The sequence below is a fragment of the Globicephala melas genome, chromosome 19 (assembly GCF_963455315.2).
Source record: "Globicephala melas chromosome 19, mGloMel1.2, whole genome shotgun sequence".
NCBI lineage: Eukaryota > Metazoa > Chordata > Mammalia > Artiodactyla > Delphinidae > Globicephala > Globicephala melas.
This window is the reverse complement of record NC_083332.1, coordinates 51,702,974-51,729,108: the sequence shown is the minus strand read 5'-3', so window position 1 is coordinate 51,729,108 and position 26,135 is coordinate 51,702,974.

Here is a 26,135-nt window from a genome sequence, read left to right as displayed (position 1 = left end):
GCCCGCGTACCGCAAAAAAAAAAAACAAAAAAAAAACAACCAGGAATTAGTTACTCACTTAAACAACTCTAAGGTTTTACCATGTTTGTTAGCGTTACCTTACTCCCCTTATTTGTTTTTAATTTTCATTTTTAAAATTGCATCTTAAAAAAACAGAGATGAAACATTTATTTTTATCTTGGTTGTAAATAATGAAATTCGAGATCTATATGACTGGAAGCATTCTTCAGTGTCCAACGGGAATTGTTCCACTTTCCTTAGTGCTCAGTTCTCCCTGTCTATACTGGACGCCTTTGAAAACACCAAGTTCTTCCATGCCCTCAGGGCTTCATCACAGCTGTTTCTTCCACCTAGAATCATTTCCCTCTCATCGACAGTACTGCCTTTTTTGTTATCTGTTGGCCTGAAACAAATAGATTGTCAGGCATTTCTCCAGCAAAGATGGATTTTTTCTGGATCAAGAGAGGATTTCAGGCTAACAGGTGATAAAAAAAAGAAAATAAAAAGGCAGTACTGAGAGCATGGAAGAACCATGGCTCTGAGAGTCCCTGCTGGGAAGGGAAGGAGAACACTTATAGAGGGGGGTAGGAAGTCGGGAGGGCCAGAGTAAACAAGGAGCCCATGGCTTTTCATAGGCTGAGTCTTTGCCAGCAAAGAGGAATCTTTCTTCTTCCTCTTGGGCTCTCCTATCTTCACAGGGCATGAGAGTTCCCCCTTTTGGTTTCCCAAGTCTACTTAATTGAGGCTTCTGTTTATTAATTTTTTACACGTCCATTCCAGTGACATTTGAAGATGAAAGACACTATGATAATACTCTAAGTAGCAAAGTTCTCTGACAGTCGGTGGGGATTTTCACATTCACATAGGAGAGGAAACCCTGTCTGAAATCGTCCAAGTCTGGATACTGCAACTTGTGCCCAATGGAAATCTGTGCATATCACTACTACAATGGGAATAGTTTTTCTGAGCCACCCCAGAGGAGCGAGTCATCATGAAGGTGGATTTTGTCAGTGGGTTCTTATGAGCCCTGCCGTGGTCCTGTGAACATAGATGTAGGGCTCAGATTGGGGAGAGGATCAGCTGAATCAAAGAGCTGTGGCACTTGGGTATTCACATCTCAATTGTTATTTGTGCAAACTGTTTTGTTAGAATTGTATGCCCTTCAATAGTGTTTGTCTCTTTAACCCATTTCACACTGTAACTACCAGCTTACGGCTGAATGTGTTGCAAGCTCTGTTAATGGGTATTTCACTTATCCTGTGCCTGTAGCTGCAACTACTTCTCCTTTCTTGTATTTGCCTTTTCTCAGTAAGACTCCACTTAATTCCACTGCTTTTCATTCAGGTCAGTCCACAGAGTTGGAAAGGACGGTGTAAGGAAAGGAGCATGTGAAGATTTTGCTTAAGAGATAAAATATCCTTGTGAGTGAATGCTGTTCATTCTTTGAACACTTATCTCTATCACCGTTCCCTAACTAGCTAGGGACTGTTTGTTGCCAATGTGAATACTTAGCTTCGCTATCTTTTGATGGAGAACTGTAGTCCCTTGATAAATCAGGGGATTTATCGACAAGTCCCACCACGTGGCCTCTTCACCTGTTTTTCAAAACCCTCAATCCGCAGCTACTACATGGATCATATATTTTTAGATAGAAAGATAAAAAAAGAGTAGTATTTGGCATTCCGTGATAGTTTAAAATAACATTTAGCCATTGACCTTGACATTTTTATGAATGTGTTCAGAATTATGTCCTCCTTCTCTTCAGCTTCATTTTAAACTTGATTCTACGCAGGTATTGATAGAAAACTAAGGTGTGAGTAAAAATATAGAATATATAGAAAAATATAGAATTAGTCAAAATACAGAAGTATACAAATATCCGTATTAAAATATAAATATATATATATATATACACACACACACATATATGGCTTGAAAATCCATACAACACCAGCCCTTAAAATTGTCTGCATGAGTTACTGAAAGGCTTATTCACAGTAATAAAAACAGCATTTTTATAAAATGCCAAAGTTATACTAATAAAAGAGGCAAGTGCTTCCCACACATTAGAGACTGTCCCTTACAAGTCAGCACTTATGCCCAACAGTTATGTAGTAAACACTTTCATTAGGGATTTTTCTGACTGAGTTCCTTCCAATAAAGATGGTTGGTCTATTATGTAGAATGTAAATTGAACTACAGTCAGAAAAAGGGAGGTAAACAACCTTTTTGTGCCATAAAATAAAATCATTTAGTTTCACATTAGGCATTCCAAGGAATTTTGGCCTAAAACCATGACATAACTGATGTTACAAATCTAGGTGCTCCTGACAGGAAGTAAGAAAAACTCAGGGGCCAGCTCTTTAGTTTTCTGAAGATGCAACATGTGGTCTAAAATCCTTTATACAGAATTCCAGTAAGAGGTAAAATCATCTGTCTCAAATAAATTGATATTTTAGCAGACATGTATTTCTCTGTGTTAGAAAAATATGCCAGATACCTTTTTAAACAGATGACTTGGTGATTTTTCCATTGAATTTGTATACTTTGTTGAAATAGTTTCTAGTATGTATTTGTAAATGGTCTACTTCATTAGAAAAGCTAAGTAGAAACATAAAATATTTTCTATTACTAACATACCTGAAAAGTCACCATATAGCCAAATATAAAATAATTTTCAGAAAGAGTAAATTTATAGTTAGGTTTAAATGCATTGATTGTTGGTTTGATTTCCACTTTGCTCTAACAATCAATTATGAATGAATATATGGTCTGTGTGTTTAATTTCATTTTCCCTAATTCATTTTTAATGAGTGAAAAATAATATTATGATTTAGCCATGTAACACAGTTTCAAAACCCTTTTTTTTTTTTTTTTTTTGAAGAACTTCTCATCATTAAATACCACTATCCCAATTACATTTTAGAAAGATGATGGAGAGAGGGTATTTGGCAAATCTTGACCTTCTCTTTGTGTCTCTTAATGAAAGTTGTCTTTCAGTGGGTACTAATGTGAAAAGGGCAGTAGTTCTCCAGGAAAGGCAGGAAGGGAAATAGCCTTTCCCTGGACAACTGGGGAAGAAAGTTATTGTTGCCAAACATTTCAAATGTCTCTTTGTAGTCCCTGAGAGATGTGTCTCCTAAAAACAGTAATGAGAGTGTAAAGGATGGAGAGAATGCCTATTACATGGACCATTCTTCTCAAAGGCAGAGGGTTTTCTGTTTTCTTGCACAGGGGGCTCTGGGCATATCTACAGCCATTTGCATCACAGTTTGGCTTTAGTCTCTGGGGAACACAACATGGCAGCCCTTCAGCTACTGCAAATCATTTAAAATTATTAGGGGCCATAAGGGCGTGAGGAGAAGTACAGAAGAATAAATGAATTGAGAGAAGCCACCCAGATGGCTAAAGTCTAAGGAACTAGATGGGGGTGAAAAAGGGAAAATTCCTAGTAAAAGTCATTGTTGACCTAAACTAGACTGCCACATAAACCCACCTTCAGCAAAGGTGGGTTTATCCCATGGTAAGGAAGGAAATGCTCTTATAGAGGGGAATAGGAAGTTAGGGGCGGGGCAGAGTAAACGAAGAGTCTATGGCTTTTCATTGGCTTGAGTCCTCTGCTGTCTTCGCGGGGCATGAGAACTTCCCCTTCTGGTTTCCCAATTCTATTTAATTGAAGTTTCTGTTTCTTAATTTTTTACATCACAGAAGAATATTTTGAGAATGTGGGTGACTGGTATTCAATTTGAAGTTGCGTTTTCATTCCTATATGTATCCCATTCTCTGTTTCTCCCAAATCCTAATTCTTCGATTAAGACTGCAAAATACACAATTGCTGTATGTGAGGTTCTGTGGTATTTTAGTGACTGTGTAGAAATAGAGAAAATTTTCCCCGTTGATGTCATGTGGAATGGAAACTAGTATTCCCAGGACAGGGAGATGATTTAAACATGCTTTCATGATCAGAGAGCCAGAGGGGTGACCAAGATAGTCATTGCTACTCAGGAAGTAGCACACATTTGAGGAAGCATTTTAGATATTCGTGAAGGTTGGGTTTTATGCTCTAAGCCAATTTTTCTGGCAGGAATGCACCAGCTGGCATTTAGGTGCCAGAGGAAATGGTTAAAAGAAGAGTGGTTTACATGATAAAACAGAGCGATCAGAATGGAGATGAGAGTCTCTGTGGTTGCTGGCAGCCCAGATCAACAGAAAGGAGTTGAATAGAAGCTTGTTGCCATGGGACCGGGTCTCTTGGCATGGGGTCACCAGTGCCCCTTTCTTGCATCAGGGCAGCCCATGCTCTCTTGGGGTATGAGGGCTGTTTCTCTGTCTCCTTTCCATAGGACGTGTCAGGTAGGCGGGAGTTAGAGAACATTCTTACCGGCTCCTGGCCCCGAGGACTGGTGAAACTTGTGGTCCTGCCATCCTTCTCCTAGGACTGTGCTCTGACTGTTGGACCTACTCACAGTAAGATGTGCCAGTTCTGGAATTTTCTTCTCTGCTCCAGGCATTGAAAGGCTGGTCCCTCACCTGTCATCTGGCACAAGAAATTAGGGTTATCAGTGCCTTGGAGCCTCAGATGTTCTTCAGGCCACAGGCAGCAACAGTAAAATGTGCAGAAGGAGCCGACTGGGGAAGGTGGGTCTTCCCGTGCTGGCCCATCCCCTCTCCACCTGTGCCTCCACCCTGGGCAGTGGGTCTGCTGTCTCAGTTCCAGACTGCGGTGACAAAATGGCAGTGAGCCCCTTTTCAAATGTGTGGACAGGTAAAGCATGGGACACCCTGAAACACACTGTGTTTCTTGGAATTTTCAGAGGAGTTAAACATATTGACATAAATATAATGCTGCCTGTTCAGAATAGCTGGGCTTTAGCCAACCTGGCTTCATGGAAATAGCCATCTTGTTCCTATTTAATATCCAGCATAAAGTCTGAAACATTTAATAAGAATAATGGTATTGTAATTACTCCTACTGGGAATCGTGATCTCCGCTTAGAACTACAGTTCTATTTTGCAGCATTTTCTTAACTGCAACATCTCATTGCTGCTCCTAGACATCCCTAGGCTATGGGACAGTCTCCTGTGTCTGCTACTTACCTGACTCCTGGGGACATTTGTCCCTTCCTCTTTAGGGAGTTTTTCTGGGAGGTGAGAGAGCACGCAATGTTGCAGTTCACTTGTACCCAGCAATGCCTGTGCCTATGTGAGGTCTTTCAATATCACGCTTTCTAAAATTTGACAAATAAATGAATAAGTGAATAGAATGGATTCTACTCTTAATAAGAGATTTGTAAAAGTTGTTTGGATAAACTTTCGGGTAAATTCAAACTGGTAGAGGAACCTTTAGTAGCCTATTCATGGTAAGTCATCCTGTGACACTCAGATCCATTTACCTGCTGAGTTGATCATTCAATGGATAAAGTGTCAGAGAGTTCTTCAGTGTTTGCTCTCAAGTCATTCACTGTATACCTTTTAAAAAGAAACTTTAGTTTTTAAAAACAATTTTAGATATACAGGCAAGTTGTGAAGATAGTACAGAAAGTCTCCATATAGCCTTCATTCAGTTTCCCCTGTTGTTAACATCTTATGGTCGTAGGGTATGTTTGTTACAATTAAAAACTGACATTGATACATTTTTATTAAATAAAGTCCATAGTTTATTCAGATTCACTTAGGTTTTACTTAATGTACTTTTTCTGTTCTGGGATCCCACCCAGGATACTGTGTTCATTTAATAGTCATGTCTCCTTAGGCTGCTCTTGGCTGTGACAGTTTCTTAGGCTTTTCCTGGTTTTGGTGACATTTTTAGATTTTAGGGATACTAGTCAAATATTTTATAGAATGTTCCTCAATTAGGATTTATCTCATGTTTTCCTTATGATTAGACAGGGGTTGTGTGTTTTGGGTAAGATCAGAGAGGTGAGATGCCATTATATTATGCATCACATAAAATCCAGGTCTGACTTAATTTGGTGATAGTGACGTTGATCACCTGGCTAAGAATGTGTTTGACAAGCTTCATCACTCAAAGTTACTCTTCTTTCCTTTGGGAAGAAGTCACTCTGCTCAGACCATTCTCTTACAAGGAAGCTGGGGTCCTTAGAGAAATAAGAGTCTAACAATAGGGCAGAGAAAATACAAAATGAGCCTGAAGATATTGTATTATGAGAAAGTAAGGAAACGTTCAGAAAACAAAAGGATGGAGTTATGTCAAGGCGATGCAAGAGTCAACCAGAAAGACTCTTCCATGTCCAAAACTGAAATAATTCCAGCAACAAAATAAATAACATTGTGTTGGATTATAACCCAAGATATAAAATAAATATATATTTGTCATACTAATACACATAAATAATTGAATAAATAAATGAATGTAAGGAAGTTTCTACTTACTGAAATACCCAAGTAATATATGTAGATAATCCCCCTTCAAGGAGGTGGACCTGTCCTCTTCACTTCCAACTCCACTGAAAGTGGGTTGGACTTAGTGATTTGCTTCCAAAGAATAGAATAGGGCCAGGTTAAAACAATAATTCTAGCGTGGAGAAACCTGGCAAACCCTACCTTAACCAAGTGATGAATGCCAGCATCATGAATAAAGTCATATTGACATCATGTACCTGATATGAAGTGATAAGAAGGGCATTTCACCTCCGTGGTGGTCTTCCCCAAGGCCCTCGACACCAGTGTAATCATGAGCAAACGTCACACTATCTTGGGGGACGTTCTACGGGATGCCTGAAAGCATTCCTCAAGACTGTGAAGGTCATAAATAACAGAGAAAGACCGAGAAACTGTCACGGATCAGAGGAAACTGGGGAGACATGAGAACCAAATCTAATGTGATATCCTGCATTGAATCCTCGAACAGAAAATGGGCATTAAAGGAAAAACTGCTAGAATCTGAATGAAGTCGGAACTTCAGTTAATGTTCCAGTGTCAGTTTCTGAGTTTGGACAGATGTACCACGGTCATGTACGATATTAATGGGGGATGCTGAATGGTATGTGAGAACTGTCTGTACTCTCTTTGCAGCTTCCCTGTGTATCTAATAGTATTTCAATATAAGAAGTTTATTTAAAAAAAAAAACTGGTGTTTCTAAATTTAAAATAAAATGAATGATCTCTTAAGAAGGATATGTATTCAGCATACAAGAAACAAATATGGACTAACTGGAATGACTCTTTATGTTTCTGTAAATATACAGTATAAGTTACAGGTAGCAGAAATATTTCTGACCTTCAAATCTAAAGAAACCATAAAAGGATTCAAGATTCCATTATCTTTACATGAATCAGGTTATCAATCAGCATTTCTTTTATTTAGAACAGATGGTACTTCATATTTCTTCCCTGAAATTCTGAATTTTGCAAGCAGGGCCATTCTTCAATTTAACTGGGGAAAAAAAGGCTTAAAGTATACTAAGCCCATTAAATGTTGGCGAGTTCCCCCATTTGCGCTGCATGGAATATGAAAAGAGGTGTTTTTACCATGGTAGGTGGCTTCCTCTGAACACATTACAATAGGAAATAAATACAGTTCAGGAAGCGACAGAGTATGTTGCCATTTTAGAATCACTCAGAGAATACAGCCAGTGTAAGAATTACATAGTGCCCAATCTCCTACCTTATACTTAGGCACATAATACAACATATTAATACCAACCAGATACGCTTTAGATCTATGTATTATGTCAATGTAGATGCATAGAAACAGGACAGTATAATGAACAAGATAAAAATATGATTTCTATTAGAAGGAAAAAGACAGTTTCCTTGTATTTTTTAAATCTGATAAGTAATACATAGCTTGACAACTAGAAGACAGTATATGTAATTTTGAGCTTACTAATACTATTTAGTAGAATCTAGGATGAAATTAGATGATCGCATGAATTTCTTAAATATGATAAAATTATAATATTCTATTTAGAATTACAATATAAAATGATAATATTCTATTTAGAAAATAAGAATTTATAGTTTGATTTTTTTCTACTCTCAGTGTTATAGTATTCAGCGTAAATTGCGTCTCATTAACAGAAGCCTAAAGTGGAAACTAGAACAGCTGGAGTGTTGAATCGAGAAACCTCCACAGCAAAAGTCCGAGTTTCATACTTAATTACTTAACCTGGTCTACTAATTATTCCAGAAACTCCTTGATTTAGAATAGTATGATTATAGTTTATTTTACCTTGTATGCCACTTACAGCAAGGCAAACATAGAGGAACATGTGGTGATGTATATTCACTTTTTCCTTCTTAAATAATTAAAGTCCTTTAGTTAAAAGAAGAATGGAGAAGAAGACAGTTTAGGATGAGTTTGGAAATCAAGAAAACAACATTTACTCTGCCCTCTTGCGTATAATCCATTTTTCTGCTAAAGGATAAACTTCACCTTCTATCTATCACTAAAACTGTCAGAAAACCCTTGAAAATAGCATTTTAAACAATCAGTAGTGCCCCTTCACATCTTTTAAATTGGTCAGTTTTGATGGCTTAGTTTCCTGAAACACTTTGGAATTCACTTGTGTGTAGATGACCTAAGCCAGTCATCATGAGAGCTGTTAAAGAGGCACCAAATTTAGAGAACAAGGGATCCTAGAAACGTATTAAAATGTGTCCTCAGGCGCTGTTTATAAGGGATACCATGATTTCTTAAGTGTATCCGTCTCCTGGGTCAGTCCCAGTCATTATAATTCATTATTTTTATTTGGTTTTAAACACAGCATCTTCTTAATTTGCAAGCATAGGTTTCTTTTATAGGGTGGTATGAAACAAATCAGGAAAACCGGAAGTGATTTCCAGCCAAAGGTGGTATGTTAAGATGGGCCTCGCCCAAGGTCAGGAGCTCTGAGAAGATCCACTTCTTTTCTTTTGCTTTGTTTCTACTCTCGAGACTTAGGACTCAAAAGGTCCTGATAGGCACCAACATCCTTGCCCACCCCTCCATACTCCCTACTCTGCACACCCTCCCTAGTGGCAACAGAAACAAGGCATGCTCCTCCGCAAGGTGATCACATGAGCATGATTGTATCTGCCCTACTGTCATGGCGGCCAGATTTATAAATGAGAACCACTGTGTCTGCAATCCAAGGAAGAGTGAGTGCAAATGGGAAGAATGATAAAATCAGCTGGGTGAAGCTGTGCTGTAAGAAGTGATGGCCAAATGAGATGGAGTTTTAAAAACAAATGGTTAAATTTAGAATAGGTTCGACGTACGTTATCAGTTGTTAATTTTTTTAAGAGATGGATTACTTTTAAACTAACCCGTATGCCTATTCTAAGTTTAAGATATGATACACTCAGTCCATGCTCCTGAGGCCACCATTGGAGTCACGAATCTAACTGTGCCTCCAGTTCCCGCTGACCTAGTATTTGCAGTTAATTGAGCAAATGTGTGTTATGGGCTGAACTGTATCCCTGCAAAATTTATATGTTGAAGTCTTAGCTTCCAGCACCTCAGAATATGACTGTACTTGGAGATAGAGTCTTTAAAGAGGTGCTTAAGTTAAAATGGGGTCATGAGGGTGGACCCTAATCCAATATGACTGGTGTCCACATGACAAGAGGAGAATAGGACACAGACATGCACAGAGAGAAGACCAAGTGAAGACACAGGGAGAGAGGTTAGCCATCTAGCCATCTTCAAGCCGAGAAGGGAGGCCCCAGAAGGAACCAGCCCTGTTGACACCTTGATCTCAGACTTGTAGCCTCCAGAACTCTGCGAAAATAAATTTCTCTTAAGTCGCTTAGTCTGTGGTACTTGGTTATGGCAGCCCTAGAGAATTAATACAGTAATACAGATGCTGTTTGTTTGTAGGCTTGTGTATTTGTTGCATGAGCCAATTTGAGATGGTTTTTCAGTCACTTATAACTCACTAAATGCTCAAATATTCATGAACGCTATTTATTTAATTCTTCCTCATTGACCTAGGCCGTTGGTTTTCTTCAAAAGCTTGGTGGGCCCTTGTTGCCATTTCACGTTTAATGAAGTAGAAAATCTAATGGAAGCCCTTCATGCTGCGTTTTCTAGGCCTTCATTTTAGCCTGAAGCTGCGGAGAGCTGTTCTTCCTGCCGACGTGCCCACTGCCAGAGTGCGGAGGCTCACTCGGCAGGGTAAGCCTGGCACCCCAGCTCTCTTCCAACGTGCATTTTAGCACTTGTGTAAAGACTTCTTTAGCGGTTGGCCCGATTGCCTCACTTTTCAGTGCATGAGGTTGGAGAAGTGCTGGTGAGAACTGAAGGATGAAAACTTTAATCAACTTTCGATTATTCTGCGGGTTTTTTGTTTGTTTGTTTAAGCTCTACCTCTTGTTCCTGTCCTCCACCTTCCCTGCCAGCTCCATTTCTGGATATTTCTGAGACAGTGCCTGGCAGGGCGAGTTGATTCTCTGCCCCACCCTAGTCTTCCCCATGGTTGTGACATCCTCAACTCTGGTTTTTTTTTTTGGTCAGATCTTTGTATCCGCTTTCAGCTTTCCAGAAAAATATTTTAAGTGTCTTATCTAGGGATGACTCCCCCTCCTGTCTGTCACGAGGGTGCCGTAGGAGGCAAAAGTCAAGGGGCATCTTTTATACTGAGAGCCAGAGAGGAGGTGTTAAACTTAGAGCATCCTCCCAGAAGGACCCTTGGCCCCCGTAAGAGAGTCAGCATCAATCAGCCACCAATGTCCGACAGTATCAGTCAGCTGGGACCTCTGCTGTGCCTGTGTTCAGTCCCCTCCTCTACCCAAAGCCAGAAGAGCCACTGGTGGCCTAGCGAGGGAGTAGAGGAGAAGGACAAGCCTATGGTGGGGAAAGAAACCAGGGGCTGACTGTGCTCCTCCATTCTCCATAATAGGCTGTAATAGGCTGGAGCTGAGGGGAGGAAGGAGCTGTGACCTTGAACTGAGCTTCAAGGTTGACTCTCACCCAGGACTAGACATTTTCATTACTAAAACTAGACTGATGGTGACTAGACTTAGGAAGGATTTTTATTATCTAAGAGTGGCTGGAAAAAAAATCAGACCTGTTGGGCTTCCCTGGTGGTGCAGTGGTTGAGAGTCCGCCTGCCGATGCAGGGGACACGGGTTCGTGCCCCGGTCCGGGAAGATCCCACATGCCGCGGAGCGGCTGGGCCCGTGAGCCATGGCCGCTGAGCCTGCGCGTCCAAAGCCTGTGCTCCGCAACGGGAGAGGCCACAGTAGTGAGAGGCCCGCGTACCACCAAAAAAAAAAAAAAAAAAGTGAGACCTGCTTGACTGTTCACATAGTCCAAAGGGGGAGTTAAGACCACAGCGTGGATTGAAAAGGACTCTGACCAATTCTTCACTAACTGACTTTTAAAAGATGTGTCAAGAATGCTTTCCTTTTAACACATGTGTTGTAATGGCACCTGATGGATGCATTTGCTCTTAATTTTGCTTCTGAAAAAAAATGCTCAGGTATTTTTGGGTGGTCTGTAAAGTAACAATTCTTTAAGATCAGTGCATCTTTTTTTCTTCTAATGTTTTATTCATGTGATAATCTGATGGTACTTAGGCACATGTGCAAACTATCAGAAAAAAATATTGATTCATAGCTTAAAAAACAAAAATAAACATAATTTCAAATATTACTATTAGGTTGAAACTTCTGGGAGGATAAAATATTATGAAGTTGGAACAAGGCTTCAAAAATTCGGTTCATTTTCAGTTTGCCATTTATTGGCAAATCATGAAGATCCCCAAAAGTACAGTGACTCAATGGTACATTATTTGTTTGTACTTGTGCCACTTACATTACAAGTCAAATTGATTCTAATTAACTTTCTCTTAGAATGTGGATGAGGGCATCCATTCAAGTATCTTGCTCATTTGCTTTCTGTCTTTTTTTCCCCAAGTTTTTCTTATTCTCATGTAGTCGAATTATATGTATGAGAGGCAATGCTGTGCTTTGAACCCACCTCAAAAGTGTGATTTTGTCAATCAGTTTTGTTGAGGTATACTTACATACCAATACTTACATACTGATTAAATGTACTCATTTTAAGTGTCCAGTTCAATGAGTTTTTACAAATGTATACACCCATGTGACCATGGTTTAGACAAATGCACACACCATGTGACTTCTGAGACATTGAATATTTCTATCATCCCACGAGGTTCCCTCAGCCCATTTGCAGTCAATTCCCCCAGCCCCCAGCAATAGGCAGAAGCAGATAAGCTTCCTGTCATTCTAGTTTTGCCTTTCCTAGAATGTCAAAGAAATTAAATTGTACTCTTTGTGTGTCGGGCTTCTTTTGTTCAGCATGGTGTTTTTGAGACTGATCCAAAGTGTGATATATATCAGTGATTCGTTTCTTTTTGTTGTCGAGTGGTAATTCCATCCCTCATTGACTTTCTGTTGCGAGCACTGATCTTGTACCTACAACACTTGGAAGAATGAGACAGGGGGATTTGATCCCCAAACATGCTATTTATATATGTTTATATATTGTATAACCCTGAGCAAATTCCACTAAGCCAGGCTTTTCAATTTGTTGGATGTGGGCGATGATGGAATACTACTCTGTGAGCCCAAGAAAAGTCAGGTGATGGTGATGCCCTTGACAAGCATACAAATGCTAAAAGCAGTGTGAGGAAAACGGCAGCTCTCCTTGTGAACCCAAATAGCCGTGCTTAGAGCCTCATCCAGGCAGCCACCACTACTGTACTCAATTATCATCTTTTATGACCTCATCTGTGGGAGGGTCATGTTTCCAACATTCATTGCTGTGAAAAATGATGACTTTCTTATATACAGAGGGTTGTGTTTTCAAATAGGAAATCAGCAGCAGGGTAGAAAGATTCTTTGAAAGATTTTTTTTTTTTTTGATGTGGACAATTTTTAAAGTCTTTATTGAATTTGTTACAATGTGGCTTCTGTTTCATGTTTTGGTTTTTTGGCCACAAGGCATGTGGGATCTTAGCTCCCTGACCAGGGATCTAACCCACCGCCCCCTGCATTGGAAGGTGATGTCTTCACCACCAGACCACCAGGGAGGTCCCTAGAAAGATTCTTCAGGAAACACTTTTTTATTCCTAAGCAAGTATATACTCGTATTAGTATAAGACACAAATGAATAACAAACGGAGGGGTAAATCGTATGTAATAGCTGTGTATTCAGTCTAGAAGCACATCGCTTTCAAATTGCTCCAGTTGCCCCTAAAATATCATATCAGCTTAGCTGTACGGCATCATTGGCTCTTATGTACTCTGTACACTTTCACGAGCAAGTTAAGTCCAAACGCCACGTGTTTGCAGGCTGTGCCTAGTTCATGGGCCGTGCTTTATGCTGTGAGGGGACATTTTGTGCTGGTCTCAGCCTGTCAATAACCAGTGTTGGGTCTGGACCAGCCCTTGGGGTTCTTAGGATGATCACAAGACACCCTCAGCCATAAGTATCAGAAAAACTGGGGGTGGGGGGAAGGTGCATTAGTTACAGGTCCTGGAGATGACATGGCACACCTAGGGCCACACGACAGAGTCATAGGGAGTGGGAAGGTGGAGAGACGAGGGCCTGGGGTTCTGCGTTTATTGGGGTGGGAGGTGGGGGCTTTGCATCACTAATTCCAGCAAAGATTTGTTTGGGCCCATGGGGAGCAAGGTCTGAGAACCGGGGTCAACTCTGTACTCACATGCCTTGGGAAGGTCCTGCTGTCGCCCTCCAATGCTCATGCAGGCCCCTATGACTCAGCAGGTGAGAAATCCTCCCAGCCCTGCCCCTCCTGCAGTTCGCTTACTACTGTGGCCTTCCAGAGGCACTGTCGGCATGGTTACCTCATGAATCACCATCCCAGTAGTGCCTGGGAACTTAGATGGAGGAGTCTGGGTCTTGCCACAAGGGCTTCTTCCTGTGTGCCTCCTCAAGACCGATCCACCCTCCTCTCAGGAAGGAAATCTTTCACTTGTGATTATTATTAACAGCAACAATGTCACCACAAGGTGCTTATTTCCTTTTTGAAAACACAATCCTCTGTGTATGAAAGAATCATCAATTTTCACAACAGACACTGTGGTGGTTAATTTTGTGCATCAACTTGACTGGGCTAAGGGATGCCCAGGGAGCTGGTACAACATTATTTCTGGAAGCATCTGTGAGAATGTTTCTGGAAGGGATTAGCTTTTGAATCCATAGAGTAAGAAGACTGCCCTCACCAATGCGGATGGGCATCACCTAATCTACAGGGGGCCCCAGAGGAACAAAAAGGTGGAGAAAGGGTGGATTTGTTTTCTCTTCTTGAGCTGGGATATCCTTCTTCTCTGCCCTTAGGCATCAGTGCTCCTGGTTTTCAGTTCTTCAGACTCAGACCATTGGATCCCCTGGTCCTCAGAGCCTTTGGGTTTGGACTGGAACCACACCACCGACTTTCCTGGGCCTCCAGCTTGCAGACAGCAGATCATGGGGCTTCTCGGTCTTCAAAATCACGTGAGCAAATACCTCACCATAAATATCTATCTGTTTATTTATATCTGATTGGATCGATATCTCATTGGTTTGATTTCTCTGGAAAACCCTGAATAATACATATTTTGGTACCAGAAGTGTTGAAGAGGAATGGAAACTTAAGGATGAATTTTCTGAGTTGGTTCTGGGTTTTCTGGAATTGGCTCCCTAATCTGATTAGATTTAAAGATGCCAATGCCTTTATTTCCAGCCGTAAAGAGAGCCCTGATAATCCATGATATGAACTCTGTATAGCAACATGCAAAGTATCTGCACTGGACCCTCCTAATCAAGCAGTTAAGTGACTCCGTATATGATGCTTTCAAACATTATTAGAAAACTAAGGAACATAATGACGTTGTTTGGTTGCTCCTAATGTCACTGGACAAAGTGGGTGAAAGAAAAGGATGAGCTCAGGGCTTCGAATTCCCAGCTCAAACACCACATAAATGACCTAAAAGCTTCTGTGTGTTCCCTGAAGGAGACCTTGTATGTGGGGCTGAAATTGCTGAAAGTCAAACACAGAGCCGCATCCTGCAGTTGGCGGAATTACAATGCAAATTGAGCTCCCAGCCTCAGAGGGTGTGTACTGATAAAGTGAGGATATTCACTAGGAAAGAATGAGGTCCTGTAAGTTGGGAAGGGGACATGTAGGAAGACCCTAATGAAGCTGGGGACGTTGAACGTCTAAATTCTAATGAGTCTCCTGTGCCAGGGAGGAGGAGGTCTCCCTACCCACAGCGTAGTGATCTTTCCACCTCCATCTGAGGGATGGGAATTGGGAAAATTAAAATGGGACAAAGCTGACTGTACTTACTGAGGTTCAGCTGTTTTTCTTGAATAAATGTCCCCTGTATTTACTGCTTTGGTTAATTTCCAAGTTTTGAAAAACTTGATTTTGTTGATTCTTGCCAGCGTCTTCATTCTTTTATGGAGAAGAAGATTTTTAAATGAATTTATCCCATTATTCCTGCTGATGTCACCTAGGCTCGTATAATGATATTATTTACTTTTTAAAAATTTATTTATTTAATTTATTTATTTTTGGCTGCGTTGGGTCTTCGTTGCTGCGCGCGGGCTTTCTCTAGTTGTGGTGCACAGGCTTCTCATTGTGGTAGCTTCTCGTTGCGGAGCACGGGCTCTAGGCACGCAGGCTTCAGTAGTTGTGGCTCGTGGGCTCTAGAGCACAGGCTCAGTAGTTGTGGTGCACGGGCTTAGTTGCTCCGTGGCACGTGTGATGTTCCCGGACCAGGGCTCGAACCCGTGTCCCCTTCATTGGTAGGCAGATACTTAACCACTGCGCCACCAGGGAAGCCCTGATATTATTAAAAGCACGAATGCAGCCCTTTTTGTTCAGGATTCTAACAGTTATTTGCTGTTCATCCAGAGGTTACAACTGTCCATACTCTTGCACTTTTTTGAATGAAGTGGCAAATGGTTTTGTTTGTGGGAAAAAACCTTAAAAATAAATTCATAGTGTTTCCCTTTCAGCAGTAGCTTCCAATAATCACCAGCTGTTCGGTATTTGCCATATTTCATAAACAGTCTACAATAGAGTAGGGTTTATCTTCCATATTTTTTTAAATTGACGTATTATCTCCATTTGTCCAGATTTTCTCTTTTTTCAATAATTATTTATAAAATGTTTTTGATAAATAAATCTCATTGATCTTTTCTCACTTTAATTTTTTCCTCAAGCACTAGTGCAAAATGAATCAAATTCTGCAATTAGTGCCATAATTTTCATGACATTTCTGTTATCTCAAGAATGCCTCTTGTCACCGTGACCTCTAATGGGAAAACTTCTTTCTCTGAGAGTTGAATCACTGCAAAGAATCCTTTAGTATCTCAAAATAATGCTGAATATTTCCTCTTTACTTCCAAACATTGGTCCAATCTGTGTATGTTTGTTTATTTATGTGCAAACCAAGTAAACCTAGTCTTTCTAGTTTGTGGAATATTCATGACTTTTGAGTGTTCTCATCATATGCATCTGGTCTTAGGACCCAGTTGACATAAATGATTTCTGTCCTTTTGAAAACAGTTTACAAACAAAATATTATTTGACAGTGTTAGTCATGAAATAGGCTGTTCAGCATCTCGTAACTGTGCCTTTTCAAAAACATCTTTCACAAAATACTTGAGAATATCTGTTTTATCCATTGTATATCCTCTTTGATATTCTATAAATGTTACTGAGAATAGTATTTCGTATTACTGGGAATATGATTTGGGGGGAAAAACTGTTCTTCATGTAGAGTGTTGTATCAATCTTATCTTTCTCTATGGTTTACCCTTACGGTCCTTTTTGCATTTTGGTATGATTGATAATGCTGGGAAAATACCAATAGTCACTGAATGTTAAGAATATTTCAGAATGCCTATAGCCTCCTCAAAGTCCCCTGACAGGAGGAGAAGAGAGAGAAATTGAACTGGAGAGAGAAACCAGTCTTAAGTTGTAATTAAAATGCCTTACTTTTACAAATTTTACAGAAGCGTATGATTATCTCAGATCATTTCCAGGGCCCTAAAAGCTGCTGGTGCAGCTGAGGCATCCAGAAGTTTAGGTATATGTGAATCTTGACCCCAGACTTTTCTTCTCACTCGGAGATAATAGAAATTCCTTTGATTCCCTTACGTTATAAACAACAGTCTCCAATTAGGAATTAAGCGTCCACTGAAAACTAGGAAATAGAAAAATAGTAATCAACATGTCCGCCGGCATTGACTGCTTCCTTCAGGCGGGCTGGTAGAAATGGAAATCTGTGATAGGAGCAAGAAAGAGAAGCCCCTCCTCTCTGTCACTCACCTGCGCCTCCCCCCACACACCCACAAGCTGCTGCTTCTCGTGCCGCAGTATCTGATGGGCGGGGATGGGGAGTGCTGATGGGCAAGTTCCTGCTTAACTGGCACTGTTGTACGTTGGCTTCACTCTCTCTAGACCTGGGAGATATTAAAGCAGGTTCTCTCTCTTGTGTGGGTGTTTTCATAACTTCTTCAGGCTCCCCGCAACCTGTCAGTCTGCTGGTTGCATCTAACTGTCATCCGGGTGATGTTTTCCGTGGCATCCGTTGCCACTCCTCTCTGGACCCCTAGTTTTCAGGAAATTCAAGCCACGCAGACTCTCTGTTCAAGTTCCATCTTCTTCCCAGGTGGTTTACCGGTCCAGGTGTCCAAATAGATCCAGCCTGACTCTCCCTACTTTAAGGACAGCATCCAGTTCATGAAAAACAGTCACCTGTCCTGTGTTCCTACTCAACCAGAGTGCAGGGCAATTCTTACGTAGCCACCTTTTTTTTTTGTTCTGCCTTTACGATAGATCTCTGTTTTTCTTTCTTTCTATCTGATTTTTTGTTTGTTGGTTTGTTTGTGGGTTTTTTTGTAGACCTCTAGGTTTCATGGCAGGAGTGAGATCCCATTCCACCATGATTCCCCCTTCCAGGAAGTATGAATCAAGTTTCCTTGAAGCCTTGCCTTATACCCGCAAGAGAAAGGAGGAAGAGGCTGTCCCTCCCCATCTCCCCCCCACACAAACTTTTATCAAGTCACACTCCCTTCTTGTTGTGTGTTGGTGGGCGGGACAAATGATGCAGATTTCTCTGAGGAATTTATCTTCATAAAACTTCTTTCTACATAACTAAAATCCATTTTCTACCCTCACACTAAGAGTATCAGTTCTTAGCATTTGCTTTGATATCTACATCTTGATCTGACTCATAACACACTTTATTATACAGTGTCTTTTATATCTGGGTGTTTCAATCAAAACTTTCAGTATAACAACATTTCCTCTTGGGGGACCTTAAAATAACAGATTCAGAAAATCTCCTTAATTATATTCTTTGGGTTGGAAAAGATCTCAGAAAGTATAGGCTCTAGCAGATCAAAACTGGGCTTGCGACAAATATAGAAGTTGAGGCCAAAGTTATTAGGTTAAGTTCATTCAGTCAATCAATTAATCAAAGAATCTATCTTCCTAGACTAGCTCCTTATATACATAAGTAGAAAATGAAAACTTGTTCTTTTGCACAGCTTTCACAGTTGAAGTCAGTATGATTTCAGGAGCTAAATCAGGTATGAATTTTTACTTATGTCCAAATAGGATTTTCTCCTTGCTGTCTCTCCCACTCTCATCTAATTTCTCCACACACACCCAACAGAGGCTGTCCTTTCTCCTGGTGCTCTGGTCCAGCTGTGGAGACTGCTAATTATTTGGGTAAGATTCAGAGCAAGACTGAAACTAAATGATCTGCAGTCTCTGTTTACCCTTGACAGTCAGCCTTCTCCATGCTACCTTCCTGATTAGTAGCAAAGGCAGACTTAATTAGTAAAAGTCACGAATAACACTGAACAAAATAGTCATTTTCAGCCTTTTGTGAATCTTTAAAAGATTAAGTTAAAAAAAAAAAGCCAGTTTTATCTGTGATAACTTAAGCCTGGGAAGGCTTTGCTGTTTATTTAGCATTTTCCTATTTTTTCCTCAGTCTAAGCTAATTTATCTTAAAGTACTGTCACAAATGGTCCTCACTTCTGCATAAGGTAAATACAGTACTTCAAATGTGTAAGCTCTGTTTGATATAATAAAATACCTCTGTAACCTAAAAAAACCTAGACAAAGAAAAAGGTATCTCCTAAATAAGATTCTTCCAGAAACCTCTGTAATTTTCTATCCCTCTAACTCTTCTCATCCCCAAAACAACCATCCTTACCAGTTTGTTTCTTTTTTAAATAAATTATTTCATAATTTTACATTTGGGTTTTATGTAAACTGATTATTTCCTCCAGCATTAGTCCTCTTATTCCTTAATAATAGATCCCAATATTTAGCTGTTCCCCTTAACCCTAATGCTTTTCCCTGCTGTCTTGTCAGCTAGGTACAAATTCCAATAAGATTTTTTTTTGAGACGTAAGGAGAAATTCTATGTGGTAATTACACACAAAAAAAATTTTAATGGGAAAGTCTACATTCTAAGAGGTAGCAAATACCTAAATAAAAGATTCAAGATGATCTTGGATGCTGTGGTATTCATTGCAGCACTATTTATAATAACAAAATGGTGATAGCAACTTAAAGGTCTAGCAGAAGGAGATTAACTAAATTATTATACGACCATAGTACAAAATCCTCTGCTACCATTCAAATTAAGTTTTTCAAAGATACTTAATAATATAGGAATATATCTCATTATTTACATGCTGTGAAAGAAGTAAGTAAATGTTTTTCCATATAATGGAAAATTATATAGAGTTAAAATATTGTTTCTTAAGATTAGTTATTAACATGGAGGAATGTTTATGATACTGTGTTAAAAAAAAAGCGCATAATGTTCACTCGTACAACACGCCTATACACACAGCAGACTAATCCTGGAAAGAAATATATGGCAGGGCTTCCCTGGTGGCGCAGTGGTTAAGAATCCGCCTGCCAAAGCAGGGGACATGGGTTTGAGCCCTAGTCCAGGAAGATCTCACATGCCACGGAGCAACTAAGCCCGTGCACCACAACTACTGAGCCTGTGCTCTAGAGCCCAAGAGCCACAACTACGAGCCCTCATGCCACAACTACTGAAGCCTGCGCACCTAGAGCCTGTGCTCCGCGATAAGAGAAGCCACCGCAATGAGAAGCCCACGCAGCCCAACAAAGAGTAGCCCTCACTCGCTGCAACTAGAGAAAGCCCGCGTGCAGCAACAAAGACCCAATGCAGCCAAAAATAAATAAATCAATCAAATAAATTTGTTTCAAAAAATTATTTAAAAAAAGATATGACAGTGTTAAACACTGCTTTAACATGAGTGGTGAGGCTATGCATATATGTTTTTCTTTTTTTCCCTCCTTTTTATAGAGTTGAAAGTTTCTATAATGGAAAAGCATAATCTTTATGGTAGAAATACACATATTTCTAAGAATAAATACAAGTGCTGTAGAGACTTCAAGTAAAATGAGAGTTGGGGACGTTTCCTTGGCTTTGGCATTTAGAAGGTAATTGAAGAAGAACTTAGCCAGAACATTTTCAGTGAAGTTGATGGGGGTAGAAGTCAGTTTCCTGTAGATTAAAATTAAAAATGGGAAGCTAGGGCTTCCCTGGTGGTGCAGTGGTTGAGAGTCCGCCTGCCGATGCAGGGGACACGGGTTCGTGTGCCGGTCCGGGAAGATCCCACATGCCGCGGAGCGGCTGGGCCCGTGAGCCATGGCCGCTGAGCCTGCGCGTCCGGAGCCTGTGCTCCGCAACGGGAGAGGCCACAGCAGTGAGAGGCCCGCGTACCGCAAAAAAAAAAAAAAAAAAGGGGAAGCTAAGTGTGTTAGTGAAGTTAAACCCTATTTCGAAACAGCTTGGCTATGAAAGGAAGGCGCAAGATGCAACAGTAGCTAAAGAGGGATATTAGGTTAGAAAAAGGCTATATCTATATACTTAATGGGAGATATGAGAAGATACTTAGGCGCTGTATGAAGTCGGTAGAAAAGCAAACGTTTTGAGTATAGGTTAAAAGCCTCAATTTTCTCTCCGAAAAAGGAGGGGAGATGATCAGCAGAGAGAAGTGGCTGGTGGCAGGATCGGTTTTGTGAGGGGAATGATGAAGAATCATAATCATTGCTGTGATGAGCTGCACCAGGTAGCTGACCAATGAGCGTAACAATATTACTGAGCAGAGTTGGAGTCCAGCTGCTGCTGGGTTCCCAGAAAGCCTGATGACACCGATCTGCTCAATTGTGTGATTTAATCACAGTCCGCAGGGGTCTGGGTATGGAGCAGAAACGGTGGATAGCTGCGCCGATTCAGAGTTGAAAAATTAGAAGTTTTGGTAGGAAAATGGGACAAAAATTATAACTCCTATGCACCTTCAGTGACATGGGAGCCGAGGGACCTGGGGTGGGAATAATTACTTTATAAAGGAGTCGAGGTATAGCACCCAGATCAGGTCATTGACAGCATCCTCAAGCGCAGGCTGATGAACTCTGGTCACTGGGCAATCTTGGGGTCTCTCGGTTGCTAACTGGTCTAGTTCGTTATCATCGCTTAGTTGGCAGGGTTTTATTGTAAACAGGATCTGCCCAGGGAGTATTTCCCAGGCTTGCTTTCATGCATTTATTTTTCTTTAGTTTCTTAGAGGGTGGTTTCTTTCAGGGGGAGGGGTTGGTTTTGGTTTTGGGTTTTGTTTGTTTGTTTTTGAGTAAGAGAAGAAAGAGTGTATAGCATCACATACGAATTAGTGCTCATTGACTACTGAGAAGAGAGTTGCTCAGATGGAGCTGGTGAGTTCTCCCTGTGGTCTGTGCGGGTAATGGGGGCTTCCAGAAGGATCATGGTATAACTAATAATAGATCCTGTGGGTTTTAAAAGTTAGCCATGTCCTGTAAATAAAATTAATAAATGTTTCAGAAGCAAGTGGGGAAAAAAGGAAAATACTATGTATACTTGAATATTTTCAAATAAATCTTGGTACTCAATTTCCACAAATAGCTAGAATGTGTCTTGGAAAATGTTTCCAAAAGCAAGCACGTTTTAAGAGAGCTTAATAATGATGGTGATCTTTATTGAGCATACACACTGCTTGGCACTGTTCTAGGTGCTTTCCACGTATTGTGTCATTTAATCTTTTCCTTAATCCTATCAAATAAGTATTATTATTGTCGTTATTTAAAGGAAAATAACTAAAATAGAGGTAAATTCTCGTGGTCGACGTTATACATCCTCTACCACCTAACCATCCCTACCGTGTGCAAGATTTCATGTGTCATTCTTTGTTACACTTACAATATGATAATGTTGTTAAATTTTATGGTTTCCAAAAATGATCAGATTTTTTATCCACTTATCCAGTGGGATTCATTGTTTTTGCTTTCTGACATCATGTTTTTACACTGAACTTCTTTTATATCTAGAGGCATACTGTTTCAAAAACTGAATCGGTACAGGCAGCAAAATCTAATGATTGTGTGTCAATGTCATTAATTGAATGGTAAAGTTAACCTGATATATCTCTTAATAAAGAAAGAGTCTCTACCAAAACTCATTAATGCTAAATATTTAAAATATGATCATGAATACTTTCAAACATTGACCATAAAATGGGATTGTATTTTGTTTGCTTCTGATTTTTCCTATTTTGATCCATCTTATCTTTGAAGTTTCATTGAATTTTAAGGTACATCGTGCACACATTATTTTCTAAGCGCCATTGAGCATAGCTGTTGGATTTTTTAAAAATACATTTCTAAGGAGAAACTTGAAGTGTATGTTTTAGTTTACTTTTATTATCCCTATATCTAAATTACTTTCCTGACAAGCGCATGGAAAATATATAACAATTTAGGCTTTAAGGAAGTATTGTGAGTACAAAGTAAATACGACCTAACACAGACGAATGTACTTTTTATCACCATTCTCCATGAGGGGTAATAAAGTTTATCTAAACTGGTGTCAACCTTAAAAATAACAGTTATTTTACCAGTAAAAATGTTTTTTGGGGGGAATAGCAGAGAACTGCAATTGGGGACAAGCATGCTATAGTGAAAACTATAGGCAAGTCCAACAAACAAAGGAGAAGACTGTATTTTATAGAGAAAAAAGAGGAAGTTAGGAAAGGTTTTTTTTCTGCGGTACGCGGGCCTCTCACCGTTGCGGCCTCTCCCGTTGTGGAGCACAGGCTCCGGATGTGCAGGCCCAGCGGCCATGGCTCAGGGGCCCAGCCGCTCCGCGGCATGTGGGATCTTTGCAGACCGGGGAACGAACCCGTGTCCCCTGCATCGGCAGGCGGACTCTCAACCACTGCGCCACCAGGGAAGCCCAGAAGGGTTGTTTTGAATGAAAGTCCACTGGGGAAAAGAGAGTCAGGGTGATGATGGTTTCTTATTGGCTGAGTTGCTGGGGTAGTGGATTTCTTATAGGAGACAAAATGTACATCTTGTTGGGGCCTGTAATTGACGACTCTTCCTAGAATTGATGTCACGTGGCACCACGTGGGAGCTCCCCTTTCTAGCCTCCCAACCCCATTTTAGTGCGGTTTCCCTTTATTAAGTTCCACATTGGAGAAGAGTAATTGATCCGGTCTCCAAAGTTAGAACTGGCCCATTATTGGGAAACACTGAGTTAATTTTCCGTCAAATTTTACGAATTCGACCTGCACCTTGTCCTGACCTAATTCAGCATGTATTCCCTGTAAGCAGGTCCCTACTAGAAGACTGTTAGCAGGATTTCCCTAGACAGCTGTTCTCTGCATTTATCACAAGAGGGAAAGAAATGTTTAAAAAGAAAACTTTTCTCCAGAGAGCATTTCAGTAGGACCATGACTTCCTAATATGATCTCATCTGCTCAGAAAGTTCCCTCTGACAAGAAATAAAGGCATCTCTGAACTCCCTGTGACCACTCATGTTTGCCCGTCCAAAGACTTACTCTTAGAGTGTTAGTTTACCTTGAAACGGATGAGCTCAACTGATCCTTCCCTGGACGGTAATGCCACAATCTCCTCTGCTGCAGTCACACTTCCTGCGCTCATAGTTCCTTATGAAGGTTCTCTCATCTCCCACTCAATACTATTAATTCTCCCTTCTGACTATATCACTAACTCGGTATTCAAATAACCTGAGTTTAGATTCCAGACCTGTCACTATCACCTGCATGATTTGGGGCAAATAACTTATGTGACCTTCAATATTCAAATCAAAACATAGTGCTTAAGGGCTTCCCTGGTGGTGCAGTGGTTGAGAGTCCGCCTGCCGATGCAGGGGACACGGGTTCGTGGCCCGGTCTGGGAAGATCCCACATGCCGCAGAGCGGCTGGGCCCGTGAGCCATGGCTGCTGAGCCTGCGCGTCCGGAGCCTGTGCTCCGCAACGGGAGAGGCCACAACAGTGAGAGGCCCGCGTACCGCAAAAAAAAAAAAAAAAAAAAAAAATATATATATATATATACACACACACACATATATATATAGTGCTTAATTAAAACGGATGATTTGAGGATTAAAATAGATGTTGTGAGGGAAGATTCCTTGTTGATACTTGCTATTATCATTACATATAATTAGGGAGGCTATAAAATAAATGCAAACTGGAAAGGACAGAAACGTGAAGTTGTGGTATATAGGAGAAATATTACATTGAAATTTTTAAAAATTCACAGTCACAACAAAACCACTGAGACACAGAAAAGATACATACATTAATAAATTATATAATTAATAGGTTGATGTTCTAGTCCATTAAAATTAATCTTTACATCTGAGGAAAAAGAACAGCTGCAGCAGAGCCTGCAATAAACAAATGGCAAGAGTAATGGAATCAATTTATCTACCTTCCCCTTATTCCTCATGCCCCTTCCTTGAGATGAATTGATTCTGAGGGAATCATCTACATTGGAAACTCTTCCTTAGTAATTGCAGATAAACGAGGCATTACAGTAAATATTCATATAATTTCAGTCATGAATATAGGAACAACATTGGATCAGAGGTTTTGGGGAAGAGAATAAGGCATAGCAGTTTGTTTTTTTTTTTCCAAATAAGTTTTAGGAGGAGAATAAATAATTTGCACAAATACTATGTCCCAAGGCTGAAATTAAGCTTATTTTAGCAACTGTATTACTATTGAGTGGAGTTCAGAAATCCAAGCCAAACCTTATTTACAGAAGGCAATCCTGAGCCATTACTTTATGACAGCATTGCTACCAGAACTTCCCTAAAAAGACTCAAGACCATGTATTCATTTGAGAAAAATGCCTGGAATATTGTTTAGCTTTGTTCCTCCCACCCCATTCCAAATATGCTGAGTTTATTCTTGGAGGCAAAAAAAAAAAAAAAAAAAATCAAAACTTTCATTTATTTTCTACCAATAGATTCAGCAGTGCTATCCCATGTCCTTCTAGATTCTATTAATGGCTACTTTTAAATGCCTTTTAAATTCCCACAAAAGCAGGAACTAACCAAAATGAACCACAGAATAAAGAGATAACACCTAGGACTGTAGTCAGATCTCCATTAGGCAACTTGTCTACTTTGTGTTACCCCATCTTTTTTATTAATTTTTTTTAGTTGAAGTATGTATAGTTAATTTACAATGTTGTATTAGTTTCAAGTGTACAGCAGTGTTCAGTTATACATACATATATATATATATACTTTTTCAGATTCTTTTCCATTATAGGTTATTACAAAATAGTATAGTTCCCTGTGCTATACAGTAGGTCCTTGTTGGTTACCTATTTTGTATATAGTAGTGTGTATCTGCTGATCCCAAACTTCTAATTTATCCCTTCCCCCCCTTCCCCCTTTGGTAGCCAGAAGCTTGTTTTCTATGTCTGTGAGTCTGTTTTGTATGTAAGTTCATTTGTACCATTTTTGTAGATTCCACAAATAAGTGATATCATAAGATATTTGTCTCTCTGTCAGACTTACTTCATTTAGTGTGATAATCTCTAGGTCCATCCATGTTGCTGCAAATGGCATTATTTCATTCTTTTTTAATGGTTGAGTACTATTCCATTGTATGTATATATATATATACACCACATCTTCTTTATTCATTCATCTACCAGTGGACATTTAGGTTGCTTCCATGTCTTGGCTGCTGTAAACAGTGCTGCTGTGAGCACTGGGGTGCATGCATCTTTTTGAATTAGACTTCTGTCTGGATGTACGCCCAGGAGTGGGATTGCAGGATCATATGGTAACTCTAGTTTTAGTTTTTTAA